At 39.9% G+C, this 9,994-nt stretch overlaps 1 pseudogene; it reads right to left on the bottom strand.

Annotated features, from left to right (window-relative positions):
- Window positions 1-362: 362 nt before the first annotated feature.
- LOC129550149 (ornithine decarboxylase pseudogene) lies at window positions 363-1,716 on the bottom strand (annotated as a pseudogene).
- Between the last annotated feature and the right edge of the window lie 8,278 nt (window positions 1,717-9,994).

Genomic DNA, 9,994 nt, shown 5'->3' with positions numbered 1-9,994 from the left:
TATATGCCTTTTCTCCTCCCCCTGAGCTTGCCCTATGTAAATTGGGCTAGCCAGGAGGGCTGTTTGTTTTGCCTGAGGTCTTCACTCTGGTCCTTGGACCTTCCTTTGTTCTATTTTCACGGACTTTTCCCTTTGTTTTTTAGCTGCGGCCATTCAGGACTCCTTTTTCCTATTCTAACTACATAACAGTTTCCACAGGAACACAGATAAATGTGACCCCATCTCCCAGTCTTCCACATTGGTGCACCTGTGCCAACCCTACTCATATAGACATCTCAGAACTAGCAGTAATTAAGTTAAATGGTCCCCCTCAAACCTTTAAATCAAGCTAAACTCGCAGTTAACAGCTACAAGAGTGGTAACTACACATTAATACGAGTGGAAGCACAGTCTGCTGAATTCTGCTTCATGTTGCTCTCCCAGGCACAGGACGGTGCAGGGGGCTGACATCCTGCTCCTCCACTGTGGGTGGGAAGTCCTGGTTTTGGATCTGCTTCATCAGTTGCCATGTTGGCCCTGGCATCACATAGTTCATGGTAGGTCTCTGGAATCCATTAAAGGTAGAAGCAGCAGTGACAGTGTAACACCCATGTTCTCAAAGAGCATCCAATTGCCTACATGCGGGTTTACAGTGCTCAAAAACTGTGGTCCAGGCCATCACAGATCAGTCCCCAGATGCTGGATGAATAATACTTCTCGTCTAGTTTGGGTCTCTTCTGCAGAAGAGGCTTCGTGTGTGTGATCCTAAAGAATGCAGTTAAATAATCCATATACTCCATCATTCATGTAATACATAACTGTTTGTTCATGTCACTCCTCTTCATCATCAGAGTCTGTCTGTTCCTTTAATATGAGTTTTTTGGCAATGATATTAACTGCGAGTGTGAAAGCTGATGCAGCATAGTATCTGCCCAGCTCAGGTATGATTCTCACTCCAGAGTCTGATGGAAAACACTTGTCCAATGCTGGGTTGATTACACTGGTGATCTCCAAATTTAAGCTTTACATCCTCAGATCCAGGAAAGCCACCGCCAATATCAAGCAGATACATGTTGAAACCAACCTTAGCTCCTATGTCAAAGACACAGCAGGCATCATAGATCACCTGCACGAAGGTCTCAGGATCAGTACAGCCACTTTCCACATGGAAGTTGACAACAATGACATCAATATCTTGCTCTTTTGCCCATTCCAAAAGAAGCCTGCGGCACCAAATTTGACACTGAGGTGACAGACTGCTTTCGAGTGATCAGTGGCGATCTGCAAAACCAACTTGTCCTTTGGATGTGCCCTGGAAACTTTCATCAACTTGACTTCACTATCAAAAGTCATCATCTGGACCCATTATTGGCAGTGTACTTAATCTGAGACACTTGTTTATACAGATTTGCATAGATAAGCCACTCTGGAGGCACCCCAAGACAGCACCAATTGTAATTCAGTCTTTCTGGCACAGTTAAGTCTTGTCCCATTGCCAGCTAGGGTCTTCACTATGGTTCTACTGTCATTGCATTTGACTGCAAAAATGGGGGTGACCTGAGGAAGAGTTTTAAACCATCTCAGATGTTTCTTTAGAATGTTTCCCAGATCTACAATGTAGAAGGCACTCTTATCATCATCAGAAGAAACTTCATTAATTTTTTGGTCCAGAAGGTCCTTGGTAGTAAAGCCTTCATCTAAGAAATGTTAGTCAAACTCATTACTAAAGCTGTTCATGGTTTCTTGGTCTTTTTGAAACACAACAAACGACAAATAGGGTCAGTCAGTCAATTCAGTCATGTTCGACTCTTTGTGACCCCATGGACTGCAGCACACCAGGCCTCTCTGTCCATCACCAACTCCCGGAGTTTACCCAAACTCATTTCCATTGAGTTGGTGATGCCATCCAACAATCTCATCCTCTGCCCTTTCCTTCTTCTCTTGCTTTCAATCTTTCCCAGCATCAGGGTCTTTTCAAATGAGTCAGCTCTTCGCATCAGGTGGCCAAAGTATTGGAATTTTGGCTTCAACATCAGTCCCTCCAGTGAACACTCAGGACTGATCTCCTTTAGGATGGACTGGTTGGATCTCCTTGCTGTCTAAGGGACTCTCAAGATATAGACAAATATGGAAAACTTAGAGATGGAATTTAAAGGGATTATGTCAACTTGACACAAAGGCAACTCTTCAGGAATTTCAAGTCCCACTGAAGATGCCTGTGCTCTCCGTGCAGCAGTGGAAATGTTCGATAAACACACAATCTGCTGCCCACCTCAGAGTGCAGGGGCACAGTGTGCAGACCCCATTGAGAGGAAATGCCTCTGCTCAGTGGCAGGACCAATGGCCGCCCATGCCTCGCTCCCCGCCGTGGAGGACCATTGGCCGAGGTGGCACCAGAGAGCTGGCAGAGGGGCGGAGGCAGCAGAGGCTGAGAGGACTGACAAAAGCACATATTACATTTTGATGAAAAACAGAAAATAATATTATTAACTTCTTGAATTAAAATTATAATTACAAAAGATCCCCCCTAAAACCTGATGGTTAAATTGTTAAATTTAGCTAAAATATAGAGCGGGGAAGTATTTTGAGGCACACTAAATAATTTTAAAGTCTGACCACAGCATTTCCTTTTCTTCTTGTCTCCCATTAATACCAATTAACAGTTTCTTCCATTTCCATAACTCACTAGACTATGAAAATCATTGTGGTATTTTACCACCGGGGGATGGCCGAACTATTTTGTCAAATTTTATGCTTCTTTAACACTTGAGTCTTCCTAATCTTAAAATGAATTTGGAGATATTTGGTTGAATGAGGTTTTGGAACAATATTAGTTTGTGACTTTTTAGAGTGAAGGAAGACAGAAATTACCCATTAGTCAAAAAGATACTGAATTTGTTTCTGAAACTTCTATAGTTTTTATAGGCTCTATATAGTTAGTAATTGATCAACTTGAACAAGTTAACAACAGCCAGCAAGATTGAAGCCTTCAACCCTACAATAACAAAATACTGAATTCTGCAAAAATGGATCCTTCATCAGTTTAGCCTGAGGTGACAGCATTATACCTGTCAACACCTTGATTGCAACTGATGAGACTCTATGCAGAGGACACATGTGAGACATGCCCAGACCTTTTCTCACACAAACGGAATCTTTTAAAAGATTAACATCTTAAAAGAATCTTAAAAGAATGCGTGTTCTTTTAAGCTGCCAATTTTTAAAATCCTATTATGTATGTTTATATTTGTATTGACAGAATGCCTATATCACTGTGTGTGTAGAGCTTGAAGTCATCTGTATTAGAGTTCTCCAGAGAAGCAGTGCCAATATGATATGTGTGTGTGTGTATTTATATAGACTGGATGTGCATATATTCTTTCTCTCTCTCTTCTGTCATAGGTCTACAGGGAGAGATAGAGATGGATTGATTAATTTACTTTAAGGAACTGGCTCATGTGAAGGTGGACATTGCCAAGTTCAAAATTTTCAGGGGTTAGACTGGCATGTTGGAAACTCAGGGAAGAGTGAAATTCAAGTTCAAAGGCAGTCTGCTGACAGAATTCATTCTTGCTTAGGAGAGGTCATTTTCTGTCCTATTACAGCATCTAACTGAGGGCCCCTGTCATTATCGAGGGCAATCTATTAATACTTTATTCAAAGTTAATCAGTTTAAAGGTTCATCTCATCCAAAAACCACCCTCACAGAAACATCCAGAATAATATTCAATCAAATATCTGGGCACCATGGTCAAGCTGACACGTAAAATTAAGCATCACGAGTTCACCCCTCATCAACTTGACATTCATACACATCTCCTTAAACTGTACTTCATCTCCAAATAAAGACAATAACATGGTCATACCTCTGTCTAACATACTGTAGCTGTCCTAAATACAACTGAAAACTCACTGTTTCTCCAGAAGAGGATGCAAAGTCCTTGGGTGATATTTACTTTTTTCCTTGATATTCCATAACTTAAGACATGAAGATGCAAAGTGATGGCACTTGAATAGTACAGTATAAGGTCAATATATTTTAAGTTACATGATAAGGGAATAAGAGAGGGGAGAACACAAAGATATTTTTTGTAATACACAATCATACTGATAACAGAATAAGGCAGAAATACGCATGACAATTATCGTTTTCATTTCTGTAACTAGTCACAAGGTCATACTGTTAGTCAGTAATGTCTGACTCTTCGTGACCCCATGGACTGTAGCCCTCCAGGCTCCTCTCTCCATGGGGATTCTCCAGGCAAGAATATTGCAGTGGGTTGCCATGCCCTCCTCCAGGGGATCTTCCCAACCTAGAGATGAAACTGTGTCTTTGGTCTCCTGAATTGGCAGGCAGGTTCTTTACCACTAGTGCCACCTGGGAAGGCCTCTTTACCTAGTGGGGTGACTCAAAGCTACACTCCTGAAGGTCCAGGCCACTAGTAGTACTGCTTGGATTGGATTGTTATTGATTCTTACTGAGTTTAATCCCAGGTCATTGTCATACTAAGAGATGTTGTAAGGGATCTCCTGTATTTGAGACATACTTTTCCTTATCTCCCTTTTAGAGTAGTCATCTGATTCCTTCTTGGTTGTCAGGCTCAGTCACCCCAGCTGGAACTGTAACTTCCTTTTCTTGCCTGTTGATTCAGAGGCAGGAGGAACCCAAAGTGGCCAGGTGACTGTCTTAACTTCTACTTTAGTGGAATCATTCTTGTGTTTCCTGGTGGATGCATTCCTCCCTTTGGAATGGACATCTAGATCAGCAGAACATGAAATCTAGGGGAAAGCAAGTGGGTCACTAGGGATAGTAGTGAAGGGTGCCACTCCCATTCTGACCTCTTGATTCCTGGCCCTGTGAGTCCTGGCTATAGAAACAACAGCAATATGTGTCAGACACGGATGCAGGACATGCACATCCTCCTGGAGAATCTTGCTCCAGTCCTGAAAGGTATCACCATCTAGGTGACACTCTAATGGAGTCTTTAAAAGGCCATTCTACCAAATCAATTGCTTCAGGATGGTGGGGAACACGACAAGGCCAATGAATTCCATGATTGTGGGTTCATTTTCAGACATCATTTGCTATGAAGTGAGTTCCGTGATCAGAAGCAATGCCATTGTGGGACCCTTCCTCCAAACCCCTTTCTCTCACCCTGGGCCTTCCTTCATCAGCTTTAGAGAAGCTTTCTCTTCCAGATTATTTTCCTTGTATTCCCATATGCCTTGTGGCCAGTGCTATGTGGCAATTTGTTCTTGCTTCATCCTGGAAGCCAACATCAGGGACACATCTTTTGGATCACCAAAATGCAAACAAACTCTTGTAATACATTTTTCATTCAACGAAATCTTTTTTTCCTCCAGCTTCTTGGATTATAAATTCAGTGGTCAGAATTTGAAAATCAGTGAACCCTACACTTGAAATAATGCATACCTCAAAAACTTTCTTAAATAAAATCTTAAAACTGGTTGTCCTGAAAGCATTCTTTTTCTATAATATTTTCCTCTCAAAACCTTTAATAATTACACATTGCCTATTGCTAAGATGTGGCATGAGCTTTGTAGCCCATGCCTTTCTCCTCTTATTTTCTGGAATGCTCTTTTTCCATTCTTTTATCTCTACACACACATACCCATACATACATACACCCAAGCACACACATACCCTCCCTTCTTGCTCTTGAGATATCCCCTATTCTTTAGGCTCCAATTCATTTCTAATTTTTCCATGAAGCCATTTCCAGTTCCCTGAGTAAATGTTATTCTATTTTTCTTTCAACTTTCATAGCTTGGTTTGTTCCTCTCTTATGGTATTTATCGTAATCTTTTCTTAAATTCACTGTTTCTTATCTTCTTTATTAGATCATAAGCTATTTGAAGGCAGGGATTGGACTGTTCTGATTCTGGCATTATTTAGGATCTAGATCAATGGCTTGAACATAATAGGTTAGTCCATAGATGATTACAGGATTAAAATGAATGAACTCCTTTTAGCCATGCTCAAGGCTCTGCCAAAAATGAGCTGATGTTATCTCAAAAAGGATTTTCAGTGAAAACGAAGGCGTTTTCACTTGTGTGTGGAAAATGAAAACATAAAGGTAAGATAGTGAGTTTTCCACAAAGTGAAACATAACCAATTTAAAGGAAAGCCTTTTATTTTGGGTTGCTGCCCTTTCTACCTGTTGAAGATTTTTTCTTTCTTTTATGGTGGTGGGAAGTGCTTATTTTTTAGAAGAATAAAACTTTAGAAATGGTAGATTAGACTCTCCATCTTTTTATCTCACTTTTATTTTTTAATGGTCTGTGATTTTTAAAGTTTTGGGAACTTCTGCTTCCCAAGATCACCAAATAAAAGAGTGGAAGGATTCTGATAAAACTGGTTATGATGAAAGAATAAATGGACTACATATAGGGAAAGTAATGGCAGTGGGAGCATTCCTAATAACCAGTTATGCAATATTTGTCTCAACCCTGTGCAATTAAGATAAACACAGTTAAGATTAAGGGCTTCCCAAGTTGTGCTAATGATAAAGAATCTGCCTTTCAATGCAGGAGAGACAAGAGATGCAGCTTTGATCCCTGGGTTGGGAGGATCCCCTGGAGGAGAAAATGGCAACCCACTCTAGTGTTCTTGCCTGGAAAATTCCATGGAAACAGGAGCCTGGTGGGCTATAGTCCATGGGGCCAAAAAGAGTTGGACAGACTGAGCACCCAAATAAGTAATGAAGTTGTGAAATGTTTTTGTTTGTGGTATAGTCTAAAAGGAAGAGACTGTATTAGTTACTGGTAGTGCCTCTTTGTATAGTTAGCATCAATAGTTATTTCCTTTAGAGCCCTCTATAACTCAGAGAAAGCTCATGCCTTTCCTAGAATCTGAATTGCAGTGCTCCTCATCCTTCTGGTGACATTGATTTGATGGTGTATCGTAAACTGTCCAGCAGGATTTTTATTGTCAGTTCAAAATGAAATAATAGCATTGGCTGCAGAATGCCAGTTAGTTATTTGTATGAATGATTCCAGCTAAAAGGATATGCTGACACTATTTGGTTTTTGTTACACTCTGGTCAGGTGAGAGGGCGAACTTTAAGTCTAAAGCATCCTTATGAGAATATTCTATATGAAGGATTATTTCTGTAATGCAAAATTACTTTTCACTTTGCATGAATCACATCAAATCAAATGAAAGCGACTGCATTAATTCCTTGGGTGATTACACATCTACTCTGTGTGAAGAAATGTTGCCAAAATACTGCATTGCAGAAGGATTTGCAAAATCCTGGAGAAGAGTAGGGTTAGATCTGGAAGAGTAAAATTAGCCACTTTGTTTTTCTCTCCTCTGTCATTTTCATTAAGAAAATGAAAAATTGTACAGGCCACATGCATTTTAGAGTTGATGAAATTTGTTGTTTTTCTCTGCACCCACTCTGTGTTCCCTTAGTGTCTGAATGCAAGTTCCTATAAGCATTAGGAAGTTTCATTTTACCTCTTAGGCCCAGTGGCATCTGCTAATGAGGTACTACCCCTGGTCTTCTCTCCTAGGAAGTGAGTGTCACAGGCTCCTGAATGAGCTTTTTCTTTTTTTTTTCTGTTCTAGTAATACCTTACTCTTTAGGATAGTTGATTTGAGTTGAGTTCAGTTGCTCAGTCGTGTCTGACTCTCCGCAACCCCATGAATCACAGCACGCCAGGCCTCCCTGTCCATCACCAACTCCCAGAGTTCATGCAAACTCATGTCCATCGAGTTTGTGATGCCATCTCATTCTCTGTCATGCCCTTCTCCTCCTGCCCCCAATCCCTCCCAACATCAGAGTCTTTTCCAGTGAGTCAACTCGTCGCATGAGGTAGCCAAAGTATTGGAGTTTCATGATTTGAGTTCTAAGCTAGCAAAAAAAAGCAGTAAAATAAATTTCACACCAAGAAGCCATTACTAATAGCTGACAATGGGTTAGGTATTGCAAGTTCAATTTGTAAAACCAAAAAATGGACTGGCCAATGTTGGGCTCACAGGAAATAGATTCTGATAGGGATCCTTCCTGAGCTGCCTAAAGTCATCCATCAGAGATAAGCTTGAGATATAGGCTGTCTTCCTGAATAAAAAATTGAATGGATTCCTGCATAAAACAGAGATATTGCTCTGTATCTAAAGAGAATTTTGTCTGTGAAGAATATCCATAATGTGGGAGATGAATGGAAATCTAGTGAAAACTCACCAGTAAGGGTCAAATAAGAACCCTCGCTGAGAGTAGAAACAGTATTTTGAAATGGGGTCCTTGTCTAGATCCATTTAAAATAAGAAATAGATGATCAACAGGAACAAAAAAATGGGGCAAAGGAGAGAGAACTGATGGTTTTAAATGTATCAAGTCTTTAAATATTATTTACCAAACATATGTTAAATACAGGGTAGGACACTAGTGTTTAAAAAATCAAAGACATGGCCTAAAACTAAGAAAGTTCATCTCGAGGGAGTAGGTCTGCATCCAGAGAGTTACCTTATAAATGTGTGATAAATGCTACAATAGAAAAAAATTGGAAGTGTTCTGAGAGCTCAAAGTAGTACGTAGTCTAGATAGGGAATAGCAAAACAGATTGCGGTATCCTGGAAAGGTTTTATTTTGGTACAACGTTAACTGAGTTTGGAGGCTGAATAAAGATTAACTAGAAGAGTATAAAAGATCTCTCCTACTGTCTTGCTCTCTATCTTAATTGGAAAGTCATTAACCCTGAATTAGTCTTTCTGTGTTGTTGATTTTTCAAGTATTTTCTAAGCTTACATGCATAATACAGGATAAATTAAAAGTTGAAAAAGCAAATGGTATAAAGGTAAAAAGCTTTCAGATTCCTTTTGCATACCCAACAGTGTATGCATTTTGGTAATTATGAGTTCAATTACTCATGTACATTTTCACCAGTCCCATAAATGACAAAGGAGAAGAGTATAGTAAATTCAGCCAGAAACCACTTAAAGTGGTTCAGCATTCATTAACTACAAAAATTAAAGGAAAACAAGTCAGGTACATTAGGAACTTGGATTCAAGATACAGGAATGGATCTACAATACAGTCTCTACTTGGGGTTCTCAGACTTTATCGGGGCCATAATAATGGACTTCGCTGGTGGCTCAGTTGGTGAAGAATTTGCCTGCAATGCAGAAGACATGGGTTTGATCCCTGGGTTGGGAAGATCCCCTGGAGAAGGGCATGGCTATTCACTGCAGAATTCATGCCTCGAGAATTCATGGACAAAGGAGCCTGGTGGGCTACAGTCCATGGCGTCGCAAAGAATTGGAAAATATTGAGTAAAACTTTAACTTCAATAATGTGCCAAGGACTTATAGAATCTCCAGGATGAACTTCATATGTCTACCTAGAGAATCAATTTTACTGAAAGATTTAGGAAAATATAATTAGTAGTAAAACAAGAGACACAAAACAGTCCATGATGGATTGGGATAATATATGTATGAGATATATATATATCAATAACCCCTGATATGCAGATGACATCAAACTTATGGCAGAAAGCGTAGAGAAACTAAAGAGCCTCTTGATGAAGGTGAAAGAAGAGAGTGAAAACGCTGGCTTCTAAAAATGAAGATCATTGCATCTGGTCCCATCACTTCAAGGCAAATAGATGGGGAAACAATGTAAACGGTGACAGACTTTATTGTTTTGGGCTCCAGAATCACTGCAGATGATGACTGCAACCATGAAATTAAAAGATGCTTGCTCCTTGTAAGTAAAGCTATGACAAACTTAGAATATTAAAAAGCAGAGACATTACTTGGCTGACAAAGGTCTGTGTAGTCCAAGCTTTAGTTTATCCTGCAGTTATGTATGAATATGAGGGTTGGACCATAAAGAAGACTGAAAGCCAAAGAATTGATGCTTTTGAGATGTGGTGTTGAAGAAGACTCTTGAGAGTCCCTTGGACTGCAAAGAAATCAAACCAATCAATACTAAAGGAAATCAATCCTGAATACTCATTAGAAGGACTGATGTTGAAGCTGAAGCTC

The sequence above is a fragment of the Moschus berezovskii genome, chromosome 21, assembly GCF_049115385.1.
Source record: "Moschus berezovskii isolate FMDL1 chromosome 21, NW_MosBer_1.0, whole genome shotgun sequence".
NCBI classification, from domain to species: Eukaryota; Metazoa; Chordata; class Mammalia; order Artiodactyla; family Moschidae; genus Moschus; species Moschus berezovskii.
The sequence above is the reverse complement of the archived record's forward strand: the minus strand, read 5'-3'. Positions and strand labels throughout refer to the sequence as shown.